We start from the raw sequence: 22,745 nt of genomic DNA, 5'->3' as shown, positions 1-22,745 counted from the left end.
GTATTTTCTATTGCTTTTTGTGTGTTATTCGTCTAGCATTGAGAACGCTGTCATGCACGGCCTGCATACTAGATTTTCTTATTATATTTTACGACTTACAATCCCATTTCCCATCTCACTCATGTCCCACTTAAAAGTTTCAAAACACATCAAAGTAATAATCTTGCCAATTTAGCAGTCGATGGGAAAGAATGTGTTCTTATCCTTTCTCTTGTCGGATTGCTTTCTTTTAATGGAAGAGACCCCATCCATAAAGTCATTTCAATCTATGTGATATGAAAGCAGAAATTACTTGACGAAAACTATTTCGGCTCATTTTGAATTTTTCATAGATATTATTTGATCATATTTATGGAGAGTATGTTTTTAATTTTGTCATAAGCAAGATTTTCAATTCTTTTAGAATTATTAAGAACCATTATAATGTTAGTTAGACAATATACTTTGTTTCATTATAGTATTTAGTTAGACAATATATTTTTTTATAGTCTAATGTTTAGTTAAACAATATATTTTGTTTTAGAGTCTCATTGATTTAATTGTTTTTATCATAATGATTAGTGTGGTATTGAATTTTTAGCCAAACGAGTGGCACTCCTGCTATCAAAAAATCGAGTAAAGTTGGATTGTTGAAATCCCATCTCTCCAAACAATCATTGTAACCATATCATTTGTTTAGCCCCCTCAGCAAGTGCAATATATTCGATCTCAATAGAGGAAAGATTAACAACTTGTTTCTTACGAGAAGTCTAGCTAGTTGCTACCCCAACAAAACTAAAAATATAGCTTGTTGTAAACCTCCATTTATTTAAATCTCCAGCCATATTAGAATCATCATATTTGCAAATATAAGGAGTCTTATTATTGAAACATAAAACATGAGAGGAAGTGCCTCTCAAATACCAAAAAATCCATTGAACTACTTGCCAATGAGTTTTACCTAGATTACTCATAAAACCACTTATGTCTCCCACTACATGAGCAAGATTTGGACCCATGCTTACCATTGCATACATTAAACTCCCAACTACTGAAGAATAAGGAACACCATTTGTCTCATGTTTTTCTTCCAACGTGGAAGGACACATCTTTGAAGACAACCGAAAATGATCAACCAACAAAGTGGCAACATATTTTGCATTTCACATATTAAACTTTTCTAAAACTTTAAGAATATACTTTTCTTGAGATAATCTAATTTCTCTTTTATGTCTATTTTCGATTATATCCATCCCAGGAATCCTCTCCGTTGCCCCTAAATCTTTCATGGCAAAGTAAAGAGCTAAATGCATCTTCAGCTCATGAATGACTCGAATACTATTTCTAGCAGTCAACATATCATCAACATACAATAGTAAAATCACAAAGTCATTGGTAGGAATACTTTTGTAGTAAACACATGGGTCTAATTTCAAGTAAAACCTTGCTAAGTCATGAAGTTATCAAATCTTAAGTACCACTAATGCGAAGCTTTCTTTAGCCCATATAGACTCTTTTTTAATATGCAATATAAATGCTCTTGCTCTTGTTTAAAAAATCCCTCTGGCTACTCCATATACAATTCCTCTTCAATATCCCCATGTAGAAATGTTGTTTTGACATCGAGTTGCTCAAGCTCAAGATCCCAAGTTGCTAGCATGCCCAAAACCAGATGAATGGTCTACATTTTAACAACTGGAGAGAAAATCTCATTAAAATCCACACCTTTTTGTTGAGAAAATCTCTTCACTACCAATATGGCCCTATAACTTTTATGTCCTCCATCTTCCTCTTTTATGTGATACACCCATTTATTTTTTAGAGCTTTATGATTTGGTGGAAGAGGGACCAAATCCCAAGTCTGATTTGCATATTATGACTCCATTTCATCATTCATAGCATCTAGCCAATGCACGAAATTTACATCACTATAGGCTTGCTTAAAAGTTTGCAGCTTTGCATAATCAAAACAAAGATAAAACAATAAGTCATAGTCATCAAATTTTTGAGGACACTTTCTATCTCTAATCGATCTTCTTGGTTGTGGGATGTCATTGGTATATTTTATATGTTCTACTTGAAAATCACTATCAATGCCCTGTTCAATGATACAATTTGGGTTGTGTGAATTGAATGGGACTCTATTAGTTCCTTGATCTATATTACATGCTAGAGTAATTTCATCAATGGGAATGTATGATAGAGTAGAATTTGTAGGGTCTTGAGTGGAAAATTGAGGCTACATGTGATAGTGGTGCACCACAGACTAACATTTTGAAGCACTACCAAGAAGACATGTATAGTAGGTAGGATCTATTGTATTTGATTTATGCATAAGGGCACCCTGAGACTAGTCAAATAAGAAAGGAGGACCAAGCGTTGAACTTGTGACAAGGGAGTGTTGAGTGTTTGTGATATTGTGCTCTATATTAACAACAACCATAGGGTAAATCATGCTTTTCTCTCTGTCAATGTCAACAATAGTAGCAAAGAATTGACTGCTTGGTAGGGTAGACCATAAGAGGGAGGATTTTATTGGAAGACCATGTGGTGTGGTTTTGGGATTAGAATGAGGCTCTGATTGGGTGTATTCTCTGCCCAACATAGACACATTGGTGGGATTGTGTTCACCACCCAACATAGAAACATCATGGGTGGGAATGAGAGACTGTAATGTGGTCTCATTTTTAATGGAGGGCAAGACGTTGTGGTAAAAAGAGGAGATTTTCCCTCATGAAGAGTGATGATTGGTAGTGAGGGAAAAAAAATTATTGAACTCTCGGCTATAGGTAGAATAAGTGGTCAAGTTATAGGGGTTGGACAATATGATACTGTTGGAAATATTCTTAACTGGGCTAAGTTACTAAGAGGGGAGGGGTGAATCAATAACTTCTAAAACTTCTACTATTTTAACTCTTAATCTAATAGTCCAATTAGCATTTAATTCTTCACATGTAATCTGATCTAATTGTATGCATAAGAAATTGAAAACATGAAAGCATTCATAACACTTTGACACAGAGATTTGGTGACCGAGAAACCTTCCAAATAGAAAGTAAAATAGAGGTGGGGATGATACCCACAAGCTTTAGTACTACAATATAAATTTGGTCAGTTAAGGCTTACAGTGATCACTTTTGATGATCTACCCTATTAGGAGCAATAAGGACTATTAGGTCCACCTTGTGAAATGATTTACAAACATACAATGAAGTACGCACTTGGTAAAGAGATTTACAAAAGATTGTTAGGTCTACCTTGTTAAATGATTTGACTGACCACCTGTTAGGATGAAACAATAGTTGATCTCTAATTTGCAACTTGGTTTGTTGAATGAGATTCCTTTAAGTGTACAAATCACCTTGCTATGATAGAAGAATCTTTGTGGCTCCTTATACTATTGTAGCCTTTGTAATTAACTTGGTAAGCATTGCACAACTTAGTTTACACTGGTAAACTCAGCATACACTGAGATGCACAGTTTACATTGCTAATCTTCACAGTAACTGTAACTGCTTGATAAACACTAGAATATGTCCAAAGGATTCAATAGCAACTATAGAACTTAGTGACAACTAAAATACTTGGCAAAAATTGTTAACTATACAATAAGCTTGGTAGATATTTACAATCTGAATAAGCGTATGTCACTAATAACAAACTTGACTAATATGTCAACAATTTCCCCCTTTGGCATTAGTGACAAAAAAACTTATCATCCAAAACTAAATTAAAAATGTTTCCTGCATACCTATATCCATCACTTAGTGATTCTTATCTTGGTAGAGTATATTGTTTTTGAGATTTTTCAAAATTGACTTTGTAAGATATATATATGTACATGGTAAGGTTCTTTCATACAATATACTATACATCTTCTTTCTATATAAAAAATATACTAATGTACATATCTTTCTCCCCCATTGTTTTTGCAACTTATTACATTTTCTCCCCCATAACTTTTTACATTTTTTTCCATCTATCTCCTCCTATACATCTTTCTTATATCTTCTTATTCACGGTATATACATATATCTTTCTCCCCCTTTTTGGCATTAACGCCAAAGACTTATTCTATTTATTTACATGTTAATGCCAAAATGAGATAAAAATTATGAATGTACCTTGAGTATGATTGTCAAGGTCTTGTCCCAGTCCTCTTGTGAGACCTTACTTTTGTGTAGTGCAATTTGCACTTCTCCAGACAACTCTATCATATGGTCTACTATGGAGAAGTTGTTTCCATGGATGAGATTTTTAGAATGTGCAATGTATTTCTATAGTGCACCCATGTCGGAAGAATCATATTATGTATATCTACTAATGTAGATCTGGTCCTTGCTTCTTCTCTAAGAAATTATGCTTACATATCTCTCAAAAATCTTATCTTCTTGAAATGTGCAAAACTTGAACTAGGGTCAAGTTGCAACTATTGAGTGCTTGACTTAATATCTTAATTTATTTTGGACAATTTGTCCTTTATTTCCTTGGAAAAATTAGAAACATCACATAACTTTCCAAAAAAGTGATGATACATTTGTGCAAGATATTTCCACAAAACCCAAAATTGTAGAAAGTTCTACTTGATAAATTGCAATTTTTTGAGCAATGTGCTCCAACACTTTATTCTCAAACTTCTTTTCTACCTTCTGTAATAACTTATCTTTCCCATTAGTATCTTCATTGAACTTTAGGACTACCTCTGCTAATTGATACAAATTTTGCTGTGAAGAATCAATGTCTACACTTGTAGCATCTACCAAAATATTCTTTGCATCCTCAATAATTTTAAATTCTTTATCCCTTTCCTCTCTTAATCTTTGTTGTTTGGCTTTCTTCTGGATAACTTCACCAAATGTCTGCATTTGGTCTAGAGTGAGCTTGGAAATGTCCCAATTTGGGATTACAATTTCCTTGTCTAGGTCTATTTCTTCCTCCATCTCTCTTTTTTTACCCAAAAATTTTGTGCTTGGTTGACCCTTGGTCTCAACTATCCTTGCACTTATTGCTTGTGTGCCTAGAATAGAAATAATTGTAGACATACTAGGACTAGCTATAAAAACTAATATTGCACGTATTAAAGGAATACTAACAGAAATAATGGAAGAATCCAAAATTGATGTATTCACAATTGATGTGCTCAAAGCTGATGTGTCCAAAATTGATGTAGCCAACTTGGTAGAAGATGGAAGAGTTTGTAGCTTGGTAGATGAAGTAGAGGTCACTTCAGCCAATAATGTGCTAAGCTAAATAGGAGAAAAGAGTGATTGGATGTTTGGGTTGTCACTGGTGGTCACAATCAATCTTGATGGGGCTATCTCCATGCTTGATGTTGTCACTGGTTTGCTTGGAGAGTGAGTAAGTGAGGCAATGATTGCTACAACTATCTTAACTAGATCAATTTCCTCATCATCTTGTGTTGCCTCCTCAGTAGCTTCTTTCTTTTGTTCTTCTTCATCTTCTATGTTATCAAAATGTGTTGGTTCTCCATCATTTCCTTCTTCATCCTTTTCCTTTTCATTAAATCATCATTTACATTCATAGGGAAATCACTTGGTTTATGCAAAAGATAGACATGTTTCGAAGTGTTAGTTGCATTCCTTACAACATGTTCAATATCTTTCATCAGAATCAAACAAGTGTTGAATTTCAGAGTTAAATTTTATTCTTTTTTCTTTAGTGACTCTTTTACATCTACATCTGATGTGCTTGATATAAGCTACCTCAAATTTTTCCCATAGATGTCTTTGATAGTTTGCATGGAAATTTTTCCATCTTGGCTTAATTATCTCCATCAAAACATTAGGAATCTAAGAAGCAAGCTGGTCTAGTGAGTATTTCCATTTACCTATTTTTTCCATCACCAAATCTTCTATCTATTTCTACTCTTTAGCTATTCTAATTTCATACTTTAATGCCTTAAAGTTTTTTATATCGGCTCTAGCTTCTAGATGTTTCAATCTATCTTGGAAGGTGGGTAGAGGGTTTTTTAATATAATGTCTCATCCCTCCTTGTCATCTTTCTTCCTTGATCTCCTAGTAAACATAGCAATGGATGGCTTGGCTGGCTCAATAATAATTACCTTTCCCTTCTTCTTTAATGTTACTTCTTCCTCAGATTCTTCCTCATCATTTGCTTCCTCATCCTCACCTTTTTCTTTGGTCAACAAAAGGGTAGAACTTGTTTTTAGTTTAGCAATTATTTTCTGTCCTTTGTTAACCACTTGAGAGAGCTTCATTTCTAGTTCTATCCTAGCTTTAGCTTCATCATAGCTGTCAAAATATGCAGCCTTAGGATCAACTAGTTCATTAACAATTGCCTCAATGATGTCTTTTGTTTCATCAATATTAACCTCATATCCAAGAGGTTTCACTCAAGCTATTCTAGGCCTATCTTCTTGAATGTATACTTTGTCACTATCCACCATGAAACACACATCATCCTTATAATCTTCAACAAGTTTCTTAGGGGTTCAGTATCTATTGTTCATTTTCTCCTTGAATGCATCAAAATAGTTGTCCATAATACTATTATAGTTTTCACCCATCTCAGCAATAAACTCATTAATTTGATATAGCACTAGCACATCTTTTCTTTGATGTCCTAATGCTTTTTATGTTCTTGTCGAACTATTTCAATAATGGCTTGGCAAGGTCAAAAGATAGATTGTTCTTTACTACCTTGTATGCAAGGTCAACTACTTCATACAATACAATGTTTAACCTAATCAAGTTGTAAATTTTGTGTGCAATAATATGGATTCTGAATTTCAATTCCACATCAGTGAAACTACTTATTCTCTTTCCTCTACCATCACATTTTACTAGGGTTTTCTTTTCAAGTTCAGCCCAACCTAGGGTTTTGGTCATTTAAGCTTTGGCTAACATTAGGAGACCAATGATTTGATGAATCATCTTCTTTGTGATCAATACTGGTTGCTCCAACCACAACTTCCCATTATGCACTCGACTAAGGATAAACCTAATCCATTCTACTTGGAATTCATGGGGCATGTGAGGGATGTGAGTTAACCCTTTAGTTTCTAGGTGTTGGTGCTCAAGTTTCAAAACTCCATTTACACATAGTTTATCTAAGGCATAATCCATTTCTAAAGTGCCAATCTCTTTAATAACACATTTAAAGTGAGTATGAATATCATTGATCAATAGTACCTTTAGAGGGATTTGTGACTATGCTCCACTTAGATCTAGGGCTTCCGTAGTTGTAGGGGTGAGCTTGAAGTTCGGTGCCTTCCATTCACCATGAACCAACATATCTAATCCTCACTTTGCCTTGCTGCTATTGGATGCCATCTTCACTTGGTAGGGTTTGAGAGAATTTGAAATCTTTCACTAACAATTCACTCAAATCACTTGGATGCTCTAAAGATCACTCTTTGCAATAGCTCTTGTGAATTTCACAGTAAAAATAACTTCGATTCCATGCCTTTTATCAAAATTTTTCCATAAATGCTCCAGTATGAAAGGTAGATTGATTGACATCATTTTGATAGACTCTCATCCACTTCTTTGCATTGAACACTCGGCAAAGTCTTCATGACTCGGTAAACATATGCATCTTCATTGCTCCTAACCTCGCTCAGTAAAGTCTATGACCTAACCTCACTCGGTAAGGAAGGTAAATTGGTAGTAGTTGGTACCCTTTCTTACTTGGTGATCCCTTTGTATCCTGAATACAGATTTGGATTATTTTGACTTTTCAACTAGAACTAATTTTGATGTCTTCTTTGATAGCCTAGTTCTAATTCTCCCTTGAGAACTTAAGGGAAATGGTAGAGTCACCCAATTCTTGAGTGACTTGATCACCATTGCTTGGACTTGTATTCTTGGTAGACTTTGGAACCCATTGTTGTATCATCTATTTTTAGATGTTATTAGCGTTTTCCTTCTCATCTTCAATTCTACCAGTATTCGTGTAGTTCTTGACAAGATGACCAAGTTCCATATAAATGAAACATCTTTTTGTGGTATGTCTTTTCCTCAAATAATGCTTTACACAATTCATTCCAATGTGTCCAAATTCTCCACAATAATGACATCTGCACCAAGTTTTATAGTCCCAACCAAATATTACTTTCACAATTTTCTCTACTGGACTCAATACCTTGGTTTTTCATTCTAATGACTTGTGTCCATATTTTTTACATTTGTAACATTTGCCTTCAAATCTTGGTTTCTCTTTGCATTCATTAACCTTATGAGCATGCTGATTACAATTATACTACTTTCCATTAAAATTTTCTTTTCCATTGCTCCAAAATTTATTTGATGTATTACTTTCCATTGATTTTTTCTTTTTTATTGTTCCAAAATTTATTTGATGTATGACCTATCTTACCTACCATAGTAATTGCAAATAGGTCTTTGATCTTTTGAGCTCCTTGATTGGGTGATTCTCCTTCTTCTATATATCCAATTCCTACTTTTCCTTTTTGTCTATAGAGGTTTTACTCATTCAATTGATTCATGTCTGCTTGGGATTTCATCATTCTTTCATTGATTTGCCTCTCAGAGTTTAAATCATTTCGCAATATTTCATTTTCAGATCTTAGGCTCATGATTTCTTCATTGGTATTAGAGAGCTAATCAATAAGGTTTGCTTGCTAAAGGGGTTGCTATTGGATTTCATTGTTCTTTCCTTCTATTTCTTATTTTATCTTGTTATTTTGCTCCATAACTTCACATAGCCTTACTGACTTAATTTCTTGTTCTCTTCTTATTTTTCTTACTTCTTGCAGGGAACCATTCTTTTCTAGGAGTTCTTTGATTACTTCATTAGCTTCATCTTGATTACTTGAATGAAGATCTTCAAACTTTTCTTCAATGTAGATATGATCATTCATTTGAATTGTAAGTTTTTTCCTTCTTTTTAGGGATTGAGAGAGTTGCTCTTTTTCTTTCTTTAGTTAGACAATAGCTATTTCCAAATCTATCTTTTCATTGTCAATAGCTTTGTCAAGACTAAATATCTCCATGGCTTTGATCTTTGCTCAAGTTGTTAAACTTTCTTTTGAGAACCACAATGCTCTGATACCAATTGCTAGAAATATTCTTAACTAGGCTAAGTTACTAAGAGGGGAGGGGTGAATCAATAACTTCTAAAACTTCTACTATTTTAACTCTTATCCAATAGTCTAATTAGCATTTAATTCTTCACATATAATATAATCTAATTGTATGCATAAGAAACTGAAAACATGAAAGAATTCATAACACTTTGACACAAAGATTTGGTGACCCAGAAACCTTCCAAATAGAAAGTAAAATTGGGGTGGGGATGATACCCACAAGCTTTAGTACTACAATATAAAGTTGGCCAGTTAAGGCTTACATTGATCACTTCTAATGATCTGCCCTATTAGGAGCAATAAGGACTACTAGGTCAACCTTGTGAAAGGATTTACAAACATACAATGAAGTATGCACTCGGTAAAGAGATTTACAAAAGACTGTTAGGTCTACCTTGTTAAAGGATTTGACCGATCCACCTATTAGGATGGAATAGTAGCTGAGCTTTGATCTACAACTTGGTTTGTTGAATGAGATTCCTTTAAGTGTACAAAATCACCTTGCTGTGATAAATGAATCTTTGCTACTCCTTACACTATTGTAGCCTTTGTAATTCACTCTATCTACTCTTCTCTTAAGATTACATTACATATGCATTATTACTACACACATTGGATGTGATACAATACATTATATACATACCAATCCAATTATAAAAATTACAAAGTCAGACACAATACAAGTTTACACAAATATTACAAAGTCGGCTCAAGTGTAGACACTCAAGCTCTAAAGAATAACTTGGTGAGGTTATGATACTCAACATCCACTACCAATGCTTGGCATTATCATGTACTTGGTAGATGTAGAAGCTCGATCCATACTCATGACTTCCAAGTAGTCTTGAACTCGATTTGCACTGGTGACTTGGTAGATATTGTGAATCTAATCATATAAACTGAGTCTCTTGGTTTACATTGTATATCTTGGTAAACATTATCTCCTTGAGCTCAGTATAAACTAAGTCACTTGGTTAACACTGAGTAGCTCGATTAACACTAGACATACATCACATAAACTATGAACTCGGTAAGCACTGCACAACTCGGTTTGGACTGGTAAACTCAGCGTACACTGAGATGCACAATTTACACTAATGATCTTCTTAGTAATAGTAACTACTCGATAAACAATAGAATTCGTCCAAAGGACTCGGTAGCAACTATAGAACTTGGTGACAACTAAAATGCTTGGCAAACACTATTAACTGTATAATAAGCTCAATAGATATTTATAATCTAAATAAGTGTATGTCACTAATAAAAAAACTTGATTGATATGTCAACAGATATAGTGGGTGGAAAACTAACTAATTTTCCTTGGCGAATCAAGCCTTTTGAAGTAGAATGTGAGCCATTATTAAATAAATCATATTCAAAATGACTATTTGAAGTAGTGACCAATTTTTGTAAACTTGAGAATGATTTCTCATTGAAAACTACATCCCAACTCCAAACAACTTTCTAAACTATTGGATCCCATAAGCGAAAGCCATACTGATCTTCACCATACCCCAAAAATACATACCTTTCAGATTTAAAATCCAATTTCACTCTCTGCTCCTTAGGGATGTGAACACATGCATCACACCCAAAAACTCACAAATGAAAGAATGAGATTTTTTTTCTTGTCCATCTCTCTTCCAAAATATTAAAATAAAGATGTGATAAAGGGGCATGATTACTTAAATAAACTAGTATATTGCATGTCTTTGCACAAAATTCTTTTCCTAAACTAACAACTGATAACATACACCAAGACCTTTCCAAGACAGTCTAATTCAACCTCCCTACTGCACCATTTTCTTGAGGTGTATAGGGGGCTACTTTAATCCTTTGAATACCATGATCTACACAAAATTATCAAACTTTGAAGAGAAAATCTCACCACCATTGTTCGTTAATAGACATTTAAACCTTTTCCCAATCTTATTTTCCACCATAGCCTTAAAAAATTTATACTTTGAAAATAATTCATATTTCTTGTTCTACATGTACACCCAAACTTTTCAAAGTGTAATTACCAAGAAATGTGAAAAAATAGTTAGCACCACTGAGAGAATTTACCTTTGCAGGACTGAAAACATTAGAATTTACAAGCTCTAATGGAGAATATTTCTTCTCATGACCTATCCTTGTGAAGCTAGTGCGATTTCTCTTACTGCAAAGACAATGCTCACACAACTCCAAATCAAGAGATTTAAGACTTGGAAGCTGGTCTCTTCAAAGCATGACTTCAAGACCCATTTTTCTCATGTGACCGAGCCTCTTATGCCAAAGTCCACCATTCCTTTCCACACTCTCCATGGCTACTCCCACTTCACTATAGCACTCTAAAACATATAAACTTCTAGATTTCTTTCCTTTAGCCAAAAGTAACTAACCTTTGGATAATTTCCATGAATCAAGATCAAAGTTAACTATATAACTAACTAACTAAAATCAAATTACGCTTGAGTATAAGAATGTTCCTAACATCCTTTAAAATTAATTTACTACCATTTTTCAGTGATGGTAAAATATCCCCTTTGCTAGCAATATCATATTCTTTGTTATCCCCAAGGAAACTTTTACTGAACATACCTTCATGGTAAATTGTGAATGCACTCCAACATGGTATAACATAAAAAGATGCACTAGAATCGAGAACCCATAAACTTGAATCCATGTCACTAGCTACAAGTACCAAAGCTCCATTAGTTGGAGCATTTACACCATCCTAGATTACTTTGTTTTGAGCCTTTTTTTAATTCCAACATTGCTTCTTAGTGTGGCCTAGTTTACCACAAAACCAACAAGTGTCATTTCTTCCTCTAGACTTCAAGTGATGATTCAATCAGCCCCTTCCATTATTATTGTTATGTCTACCTCTTTCATAGCTTCTTCCTTTATTGCTAGTGCTCACAATTGTTAGAACATTACTAAAAGAGGATTTGTAGTTCCTTCACATGTCTTCACTAAGTAATGTAGCAGTGACCTCATCAAATTTCAACTTGTTCTTTGTTTCTATTGAAGTGCTCACAACCATTACTATGCCTTCCCAACTATTCAGAAGTGAACATAAAAATGAAATAGCTTTTATTTCATCATCTAATGGTATACCAACTGAAATGAGTTGACTGGCTAATGTATTAAACTCATTCAAATGATTTGGCATTACTCCCATTTTTTTTTCTTTTTAGATTATATAGCTTGTTCATTATAAAAAATTTATTCAATGTTGAAGCTATCTCATACAATGAAGATAGTTTCTCAACTAGCTATCTAGTTGTCTTCTCAGCTAAAACATTAAACAACACATTACTTGAGAGAGCTAAGAAAATCATTTTCCTTGCTTTCAAATCTAGTTTTTCCCATTCTTCATCTATCAATTCCATGATTCTTTTCCCTTTGTATTGCCAAGCAACACAAGTTGTAAATCTAGCTTGATGAGCAAAGATTCTATCTGCACTTTCCATAGGCCAAAGTTTTGCATAGAATTTTTTTTTATTTTCCACTTATATGCCTCATCCATGGTGTCTATAAATCTTTATCAATTTATAGAAAATTAAATGAGCTTAACCAGCTTTGATACCAGTTGTTGAGCTAAAATAAAAGATACAAAATTTTAAGTAAAAATGAAAACTAAAACATAATTAAAAATATGTAAGAGTGGACACAGAATTTATAGTGGTTCATCCAGCTTGAAAAGTGGATGTGATCCAAACTAGATAGATGAGTGACTATAAATTCGGTGTCCACTCTTGCATATTTTTAATTATGTTTTAGTTTTTAGTTTATACTTTAAATTCTATATCTTTTATTTTAGCTCAACAACTCATGTCCCACTTACAATTTGAAAACACATTGAAAAGTAATCATCTTACTAATTTAGCAATCAATAGGAAAGAACATGTTCTTATCCTTACTGTTGTTGGATTGTTTTCTTTTAATGGAAGATTCCACATTCATAAAGTCATTTTAGTCTATGTGATATGAAAGTGACAATTACTATATTAAAACTATTTTAGCTAATTTTGAAATTTTCAGAGATATTCTTTGATTATATTTATGCATAGTATGTTTTTAATTTTGTCATAAGCAAGATTTTCAATTCTTTCAGAATTATTAATAACCATTACAATGTTTAGTTAGACAATATATTTTATTTCATTATAATATTTAGTTATATATTATATTTTGTTATAGTCTAATGTTTAGTTAGACAATTTTTTTTTTTTGGAGTCTCATTGATTTAATGACTTTTATATTTAAAGATTAGTGTGGTATTAAATTTTTGTGACACACTTTTATTTAAAAGCTATAATCAAATAAATAGAAAATCAATTTACATTGAAACTACATCATTACTAAAAAAACTAAGCATATTCAACCATTAATTACCACATATTTGATCTTTTTGAATGGTTAAATCAACAATAAAGACTTGACAAAAAAATTTAATTATAATACAACACATTCAAATAATATGGATAGAAATATTGTCAAACAAGGGGCACAAGTGCCATAGTTCCTACCTTACCACGTGTTGTTGGCACAAGGATGTTGAAACATTTTTTTGGGTGTTAGTACTTGCTTTTGTGACTACATTGGAATAGTGGTGCATAAATGGATAATTAAGTTGACAGACAAAGATGAATAAACTAGTAATGAAAAAAAATTAGAATTTAAAACTAAGTTATTGATGGAAAGATGTCTATAATGGTAAAAACATATTTCATTTAATGAATATGTAATTTTATTACAGCAATTGTAGAAAAAAAAAATTGTTGGCTGACATTCATAGATTAAAGTACAAAATACATAGATACATAAAGCATGTCAATATGAATGAGAACTATTAAATCTGCATTAAAAATCTCAATGAAATTTAGTAATTGAGTGATGTAAATAATATTTGAAGCACGTAGGCTAGCAAGATGGTTGTTGTGTTCAACGAGTTTGAATAGGTTGCAAGAAATCAAGAAATTGCAATCCCTATCTAAATGTCATCCTTTTGTAAATAATGAGTTGTACATGGGAGTTAGATTGTATGTATGTGTTATTGCTTTATTTTGAGACCTATATAAAATACATATTTGGAATATAATTCTCCTTAAATGAAACTCCTATAGAAAGTTGAGGGAATAGTGTATGATTCAAATATGCATAAGGATTGCTTCTCACCTGCTGCCCTATTTTCTTTGGGTTTTTAGTAAATGCTTTACCAGAATCTATAGTAGAAGCAATGACAAGAGGTAGGAATGCTTGTGGTCTTCTACTGAATAACTAATTGTCTCAAATATGTGTAATCTTTGTCTTAATTTGTGAGTCATGGCCTACCAATGAATGGAATGAATCATTATTGTTGATTGGACTAAAGGAAGGGAAACCTATAGTAATTGAAATAGAAGAAAATATTTATTTGTTGCCCCAATTTTCATCCTATACCCATTATGTAAAGTGGAAAATGATCTTGTGTCTCAATTAGGTTTAGGTATGTCTAAGTCTATTTTTTTCCCCCAAGTGCAAAGTCTCTCCATTGGATTTTCATCTTCATTCTTCTCCCGCATTACATAGTCAGGTGGGTTTCCCTTATTGTCATGAGTTTTATGGGTAGTCTAGGATCATTTTGATGGAGATTCTTTGGTCATATCATGATCTTCACAAAGTCATTTCCAAGAATGAACTTTCTCATGACTTATTATAGTTTCCACATAAAGAGAATGAAGTCAGAAAAAAACCTAGCATTGGCTTCTCCTTAGAAAAGTTTTGAACTATGAAGGAGTTTTTTGTAGAGGTCAACAAATGAGCTATACAAGCTAAAGCAAGGAAGAAATGAGTTGTTTTATGGATAGATTGTTCCTACATTGCAGTATTCTACCTTGGGAGTCACTCAGAATTCATCATAATGATTAGAATAGCATTTGGTGGAAAATTATAAAGTAGCTTCTTCATGGCAAGTTTTTGACCCAAGAAGTCAATTTTTCAACAAAGGCATTTGTAAAGGAGAAAAGCAAGTAAGTGGGTTCCTCTTTCACTTTTGTAGCCTTTTTAAGATTTTCCAAAGCTTGGAGACCCATTGACTTAAAGAGTTAAGTGAAAATAAAGACAAAGACAGAAAAATAGAAGTTGCCTTCTCCTCAACGGGTTTTCAACCCTGGGAAGCTATTTTCTGCATCTATTGAAAAATCACTTCTGCAAGCATGTTGGGCTCATAAATTGATCACATGATGCTTAAAAGGATAATGAAAGAGCAGGTAGTTAATCACATTTGGGAAGGTATTTTGAGAAAAAATTGGCTGAGTGGATTTTTCCCCATGAAGTACTCCATTCTTAATTTTTCGCAACTTGGTGAAAATGGGAAAGTAAGTCTATAATAAAAGAAATTTATTTTTGGGCTAGTGGGAATAGTGAAAAGACATGAAAAAATCTATTAGGAACCCCCATATTTACTAATCTAATGGATTTATCCTTTAATTCACTCATGTGGCATGGATCTTGAAGATCAATGGGTGGATTGGGATTTCTATATAGAGATGAACATAACAGATTTTCAAACTGCTGCTTTCTTATTTGAACTATTATGTTGTTGAATTGAATAGTGATTTTAGAATTCTCATAGTTGCAACGATCTACTCTCTATCCTATTTTTAGTTTTAAGATTTTCAATTCATCTCTATCTCAGTTAAGATGGCAACAAGATCTGTTGGATTTGATGGACTGAATGGGATTAAGTCAACATTGCAAAATGTTATAGATACCTCACTCCATTTATTTGACATACAAGATTTCCAAAGAAGGTTGAAAATAGAGCCAATCCACCCAATAACAAAGAAACTCTTAGGAAACGGGCTAGTGGAAGCAGCCAAGTTTCTAGTAGAAATTCAAGCCCTCGAATTGATAATTGAATGTATTAACCATTACAATCTAGACACTAAATTTTTTTTTTGCCGAATCATACAGTTTTGATCTCAATTGATCGACAAACTATAGTCAATTGCCTCCAAATTACAGAGTGGGAAGACTTTTTTGAGTTGACCATAGGAGGAGCCATGTCCAAGTTCTCTTTGAAGAAGATGGTGTGACGGAAGGAAATCATGAGGTCTTGGTTCCAAAAGCCACAAGGAGCTAAGAGTAAGGTTCCTAAGACCCTTTCTAGCACCAATCTCAAGCCCAAAATTGTGGACATTCTGGTTCTTTTGCTAAGGTAGAAGCACTTAATTTCATAGAATAATATTTCCTTTTAGTGCAAATCATCTATTCAGACACACATTATGTTGATTGGGCATATGAGGTAAGTGAACATCTATCTAGAGCTCTTACTGTTGTAAAGTTCTACAATACCTTCTACATGTCTTCTTTCCTAATTTATATGTTGGCTTCTCTACAATTGTGGCTAAGCCTTCCCAAAATAGAGGATTTTCCTAATGATCTAAAAAGTTGTGAGTTTTATCCATGCTTGTAGTTACAGAATAGCTATGCAAAGTATGTCATATTTAATGACTCTTTTACAATGAGGATTTGCATTAAACTACAAGGATGCTCAGAGAGGAGGTTTAGCCCATAAGTGATGGCAGCCATTAGTCAGTTTGGTAGTTACATTGTTCGATTTTCATCCTTCTCGTATTTATGTCTTGCATCCTTTGACCGATTTCCTCTAAATCTACCTAGATACCCAAGCAACATGATCGTGCTCATAAAGATCGTGAGACAAGCTATCCAATTGAATGTGTTGAGTGCCAATTTAAGGAAGAAAGGGTGTGAGTTCCTCATGAAGGTTGGGGCTTACAGTTGTGATTCTCAGTCTGATGCCAAAAACATGGTCAAGGCATTCAAGAATAAGTACAAATTGGAGGAATATGAGGTTGTGAGGCCCATGTTCGACCCAAATGGAGATGCAAGAGAGGTGCTTCAAATCGGGAGTGTGATCAAGCATGTCACCACTCTAGAGGATTATTCGGCAGATTGCAAGGATGAGTTGGAGAATTGAGATTGTGCTTTTGCTAGACTCATGGTGGAACAAATAAAGACATATGGCATTGATCTCAATGTAGAAGGATTGGAGGATGATGGTCAAAATATGTATAGCAATACATGTTTGACTAAATTAAGGGGGATTCCTATCAATTCCAAGCCATATGTAGATGTGGAGGAGAATCTTGATATCATGATGGCTAGGATTATCAAGAGAACAAGGAAATGAGTTGAGTGGACAACCAAAAAGAGTTGGAGTAAGGGTGCAGCCACTGAAGCTCCTCCAAAAGCTACAATGTCAATTTCATCCCAAAGTGCTACACCAAGTGTGACCATAGCTTCCACTCAAAGGCCAGCTCAACTTGCGAGTAGAGGTGATCAACTCCTAGACAAGAATGTTCCTATAGCCCCCAATATGTCATGATGGTTCCTTGCTAGTTATAGGAACCCAGACTGGCACTAAAGAGAAGAAAGTGGAAGAACCAAAAGATAGTGCTTCTACTCCAGCACCTTCCCCACATATTACTCTTGTTCCATCTCCTCACACTACCCTTGTTCCTTCTCCACATACCACTCCAATCCCATCCCCTCATCATAACCTTGTGCCATCAACAAGTGCTTCACTTTTGAGGTCAAGTGGTTCCCCCATATAGATAGTAAATCTAGGGGATGGAAAAAGTAGTAGCAGCGAGTCAACCGAATCAAATGAGGACACAAAGAAGACTTCAGAGATAGAGAAGGGCTAGACTTCTTCCAGAATCATCTCAAAGGATTCAAAGAATCCTTTCTCTTCAACTGTTGTAGCCACGACTTTAGTGAAGAAGAAAATGTTCAGCATTGAATCACTTGGAACAACTTCCAAGGTGATAGGAGCTGATTCTTGGCTAGAAGATACTTTGGAAAGGAAAAGAAAGAGAAAGGATGAAAGTGTTTCTGTGAAAGATATTGTATCCCTCATGGTTCATTCTGGGACTGCATTGGCAAAGGTCAAGAAGTAGAAGGCTTTGTCCATACTTGGGCAAGATCCAGAAATAGGGCACTTGACAATGGAAATAGCTAAGCCAAACAAAGGAGGGATAATTGAAGATATGACACCTGATGATTTTACTCTGCATTCGATTGATCTTGGAGAACCTAGACATGATACAAAGGTTATCTTGTGGAGATCAAGTAATGAGGTAATAGAAGGACAATTGGAGAGTCTAAAATTGTCAAAGATCAAGATGAAAGCAAAAATAGAAGAATTGAATAAATTCATTAGGTAGCTAGTCACTCCACTAGCGACTATTTTTGGCATGTCTATGACCCAGACTCCTAGTGCAACTAAAGTACAAGCCCTCATTTCTCGACTCTAGGAAGATAGACATTATGGCCAAATTGGTAGAGAATGGATCGAGAGACTTAAATCAGAAGGATTTTCTCTCATAGATCAAATTGGAAATGTTATCCTTAGGTTATTTTCTTCTTATCTAGTCTCCTGGACTTCTTCTCAGACTATTTCTCTCAATATTTCACAATCACACAAACATATACACAACTACTTTTTCCCAAACCTTTTGCTGAGCTCTGATACCAAAAATGATGCAGAGCCACACCTTGGAAAGCTCAGGAGGAATACTCACTCAAATGAGTTACTTCAAGGGGCACGACATCAATCAGCCGGGATCGAACTCGAACCAAACTCAAGATTGGATTAATCAGAATATATAAATCTCCATAGTTTATCTTCACTCGCACACCAAGATCTTTAACCCGGAATGTCCTCAAAGAAAATATATTTGCACTTTGACAAGAGAGACCAAGATCAAATTGCTGCCAAACTCCATAGTCGATTATCTATATCCTTTCTAAGGCAAAAACTAAAACTTTTCTCTATTACCCATATTCGAATCCCTCTCTTACATAGCCATTCGACTTATTTAAAACTGACTCTCCTTTTCTAATAAAAGGATGAGAAACATTTTTTTGTCTTCTATCCAATAAAAGGATAAGAATCCAAAACTTCCTACTACCTATTATTGGAATCTGACAATCATGCAGTAGGCCACATTTTAAATATCCACGTTTTTTTTTGTCTTCTATCCAAGAAAAGGATAAGAATCCGAAACTGCCAACTACCTATTATTGGAATCTGACAATCATTATCTACGAATTAAAACTATTCTAATTTAAAAAACCTATACCTAGTCCTAGGTGGCTATATTTGGAGAGCTCATCGAACTGCTACTCTAGGTATGCCACCACATGTAGGACGTTATTACAAACTTCAAAAACTAAAAGCATTTAAAACATAACATTAAATTCCCTATTACATTTTCAACAATGTTGCCTCCTATAGTGTTTCTCTTCTCTGCCACTGCAGCATACTCCCCTGTAGAATGAATCTCAAGTCCTCTTGAGATGATGTGTTGTAAAAATGAGTCTCATTCTTCTTTTGAACTTTCCAATTTCTTTGAACTAGGATGAGCATATCTACAAGAAAAACAAAAATAATATCCAACTTCTCCACCTTGTAGCTTTGATTCTTTAATGCTGTAAATGTCACAGAAAATTCTCCAGCATGATTCACTATACATGAAATCTACATCCCTACATAAACATTATTAGAAGAAAACATATCATCAGCATTAAGATTATTTGAGTTCTCTTTTTGAATATGAGCTTCCTTATACACCATGTAATGTGCATCATATCTATCTTCATCAATAGTAACCATAAACTTATCTGCTTCTTAACTATCAACCAGTTTCACATCTTGAATCTTAAGAATCGTATTTATCTCTTCTTCCTTTATTAAACATTTATCATCATCTTGATCTTCTGTAGTAATCTCACTTTCAAATATCTCTTTCCTATTACAACTTTTCTCAAGAACAATAACAGTATTGCACTCTTTCCTTTCTTCTTCAAGCTGAGTTTCCGTACTACCGCCATGCCTTTTCCATTCTCCCACAATGGCTACAAATTTTTCCCATAAATCAGATTCTTCTTTAGAACTTGCTGTTACACATTCCTTAGCTTCATCTTCATGCCATTCCTCTTGAAATTTTTCTTCATTATGCATATTTAAGGCTTCATCAGTTGCCTCCAAAATCTTTTCCATAGGAGTACCTTCCAACATTGTACTCTTCTCTATTTTCAAAGGACATGTTACTGTTCCAACCACAAGTTGTTCACACTCAAATCTCATAGGACTTTCCTCTTTATTCTTCTCATCAACATTTACTTGCTGCAGTTTATCTTCTTTCTGCTCTTCAGGTTCTTTCCCTTCCAAAGGACAACTTACATCTATGATTGTTGAGATTTTTGTACCAACTTCACATACATCTACACTCTTTATGGCTGCCTTCTCTGTAGTTTCATTTGCCTCTACCAAAACTTCTTTCACTTCCTCTTTCACTTCATCATACATTGGAAATGCTATCCTATCAATAAGACCTATACTTCTTGATTCCTTCCATGTTGTATCATCCTTCAATGGAAGCAAAACCATCTTCTTCCCATTCTTGTTGACGGTATATGTGTTCTCTCTACAATCATATATGGTTGACCTGTCATATTGCCATGCTCTTCCCAAAATCAAGTGACAATCTTTTAAAGGCATAATATCACATTCAATGGTATCAAAATATGGTCCAATGTTAAAAGAAACATATGACTTTTCGAAGACATCAATCCACTGTTCATCTCCTAACCCATAAGCTCTGTAAGGTAAATCATGAGGTACTCTTGGAAGATTCAGTTTCTCAACCATTTCTACTGAGATTATATTTTCAAAGGAACCACTGTCAACTATAACTTTGCATACCTTATTCTTGCACTTGCACTTTGTTCAGAATATAGAATGTCTTTGGCTATAGCTTTGTCTTTTTGCTTCTTCTTCTTCCATTATTCCTCAGCTAGGTTATTTTCTTCTTATCTAGTCTTCTAGACTTCTTCTCAGACTATTTCTCTCAATCTTTCACAATCACAAAAACATATACACAACTACTTTTTCCCAAACCTTTTGCTGAGCTCTGATACCAAAAATGATGCAGAGCCACACCTTGGAAAGCTCAGGAGGAATACTCACTCAACTGAGTTGCTTCAAGGGGCATCTACAACAGCAAGGATCAAACTCAAACCCAACTAAATGCAAATCTTCACATGCACACCAAGATCTTTAACCCGGAATGTCCTTCCAAATCAAATTGTTAAGGCTGAGACTCAAAGAAAATGTATTCCTGTCTTAGAAAATTGGGTGCAATTGAATCATAAATGCCATGCTTGAAACAACCATCTCAAAATCATATATCTCTTCTGAAAAAACATCAAAAAACACCATAGAAAATTGAAACTTTGCATAATGGAAATCATTTCATATTTGCCAGATGGAAATCGAAAAAATCTCAGCGGTTTTTTTTTGAGAGTTTTGAGAAAAAAATGACAACTTCAATGAGACTTGCACAAGAAAACCAAAATGCATTTCATACTAAAAACTGAACCATGCACCAGGAAAATCAGAAGAAAAGTTCTATTCTCTCCAAAATTTGATCTTCCAAAGCTGAAGAGACACACGAAAAAATTGCAACTTTTCTATTTTTCTCAAACTCGAATGAATCTCTTACATGGCCGAATAGCTTATTTAAAACTGACTCTCCTTTTCTAATAAAATGATGAGAAACATTTTTTCGTCTTCTATCCAAGAAAAGGATAAGAATCTAAAATTGCCTACTACCTATTATTGGAATCTGACAATCATGCAGTAGGCCACATTTTAAATATCCACATTTTTTTCGTCTTCTATCCAAGAAAAGGATAAGAATCCGAAACTGCCTACTACCTATTATTGGAATCTAACAATCATTATCTACGAATTAAAACTATTCTAATTTAAAAAACCTATACCTGGTCCTAGGTGGCTATATTTGGAGAGCTCATCGAACTGCTACTCTAGGTATGCCACCACATGTAGGACGTTATTCCAAACTTCAAAAACTAAAAGCATTTAAAACATAACATTAAATTCCCTATTACATTTTCAACAATGTTGCCTCCTATAGCGTTTCTCTTCTTTGTCACTGCAACATTGTCTAACAGTAATCCTCTGGCCAGAGAAAGAGTCAAATGTGATGAATGCATCTCTCTTTTAAAGATGATCATTCAGATGAAAGCAAAAGAAGCATTCAAAGAAAAGATTCTAAAGAAAGGTAATGAATCTTTGTTTGAATGGCTCCAAAGTATGCAGTTCAAACTAGAAATGATCTAGGAAGCTAAGAAAGGACTCAGAGAAATGGAAAGAAAAATAAAGGAGACTCAAGATAGAGGATTTGAGCTTATGAGAGGGATACACATTGATTCTTAGACCAGTGGTCAGCAAAAAGCTCTCATTGGAGTAGATATAATGAAGAGAAAATTCTCTACATTCCTAGATAATCTATCTGAAGTGGCCTATAGTAGTCAAGATAGAATCATAAAACTCTAGGCACTCAATGGGTGGATACATGTAGTTGTAGAAGAGTTGCTGAGTCAGCTGAATGTTGTAAAGGAGTTGGCATGGGAACACTCAAAATGGCTTTTGAGATTCACTAATATACATGTGCCCAATCATGAGGAGCTGATCCCAATAATTGTTGATGCCAAGTCACATAGAGCGAAAATAGAAAAGGGGAAGAAGTAAAAAAATGATTCATATTATGCCCTCTTTTCATTTTTCTTTTGTAATTTTATAATACGAAAAAC

This window comes from Cupressus sempervirens, chromosome 4 (assembly GCF_028749045.1).
Source record: "Cupressus sempervirens isolate cs-2001-9-10 chromosome 4, ASM2874904v1, whole genome shotgun sequence".
NCBI lineage: Eukaryota > Viridiplantae > Streptophyta > Pinopsida > Cupressales > Cupressaceae > Cupressus > Cupressus sempervirens.
The sequence above is the reverse complement of the archived record's forward strand: the minus strand, read 5'-3'. Positions refer to the sequence as shown.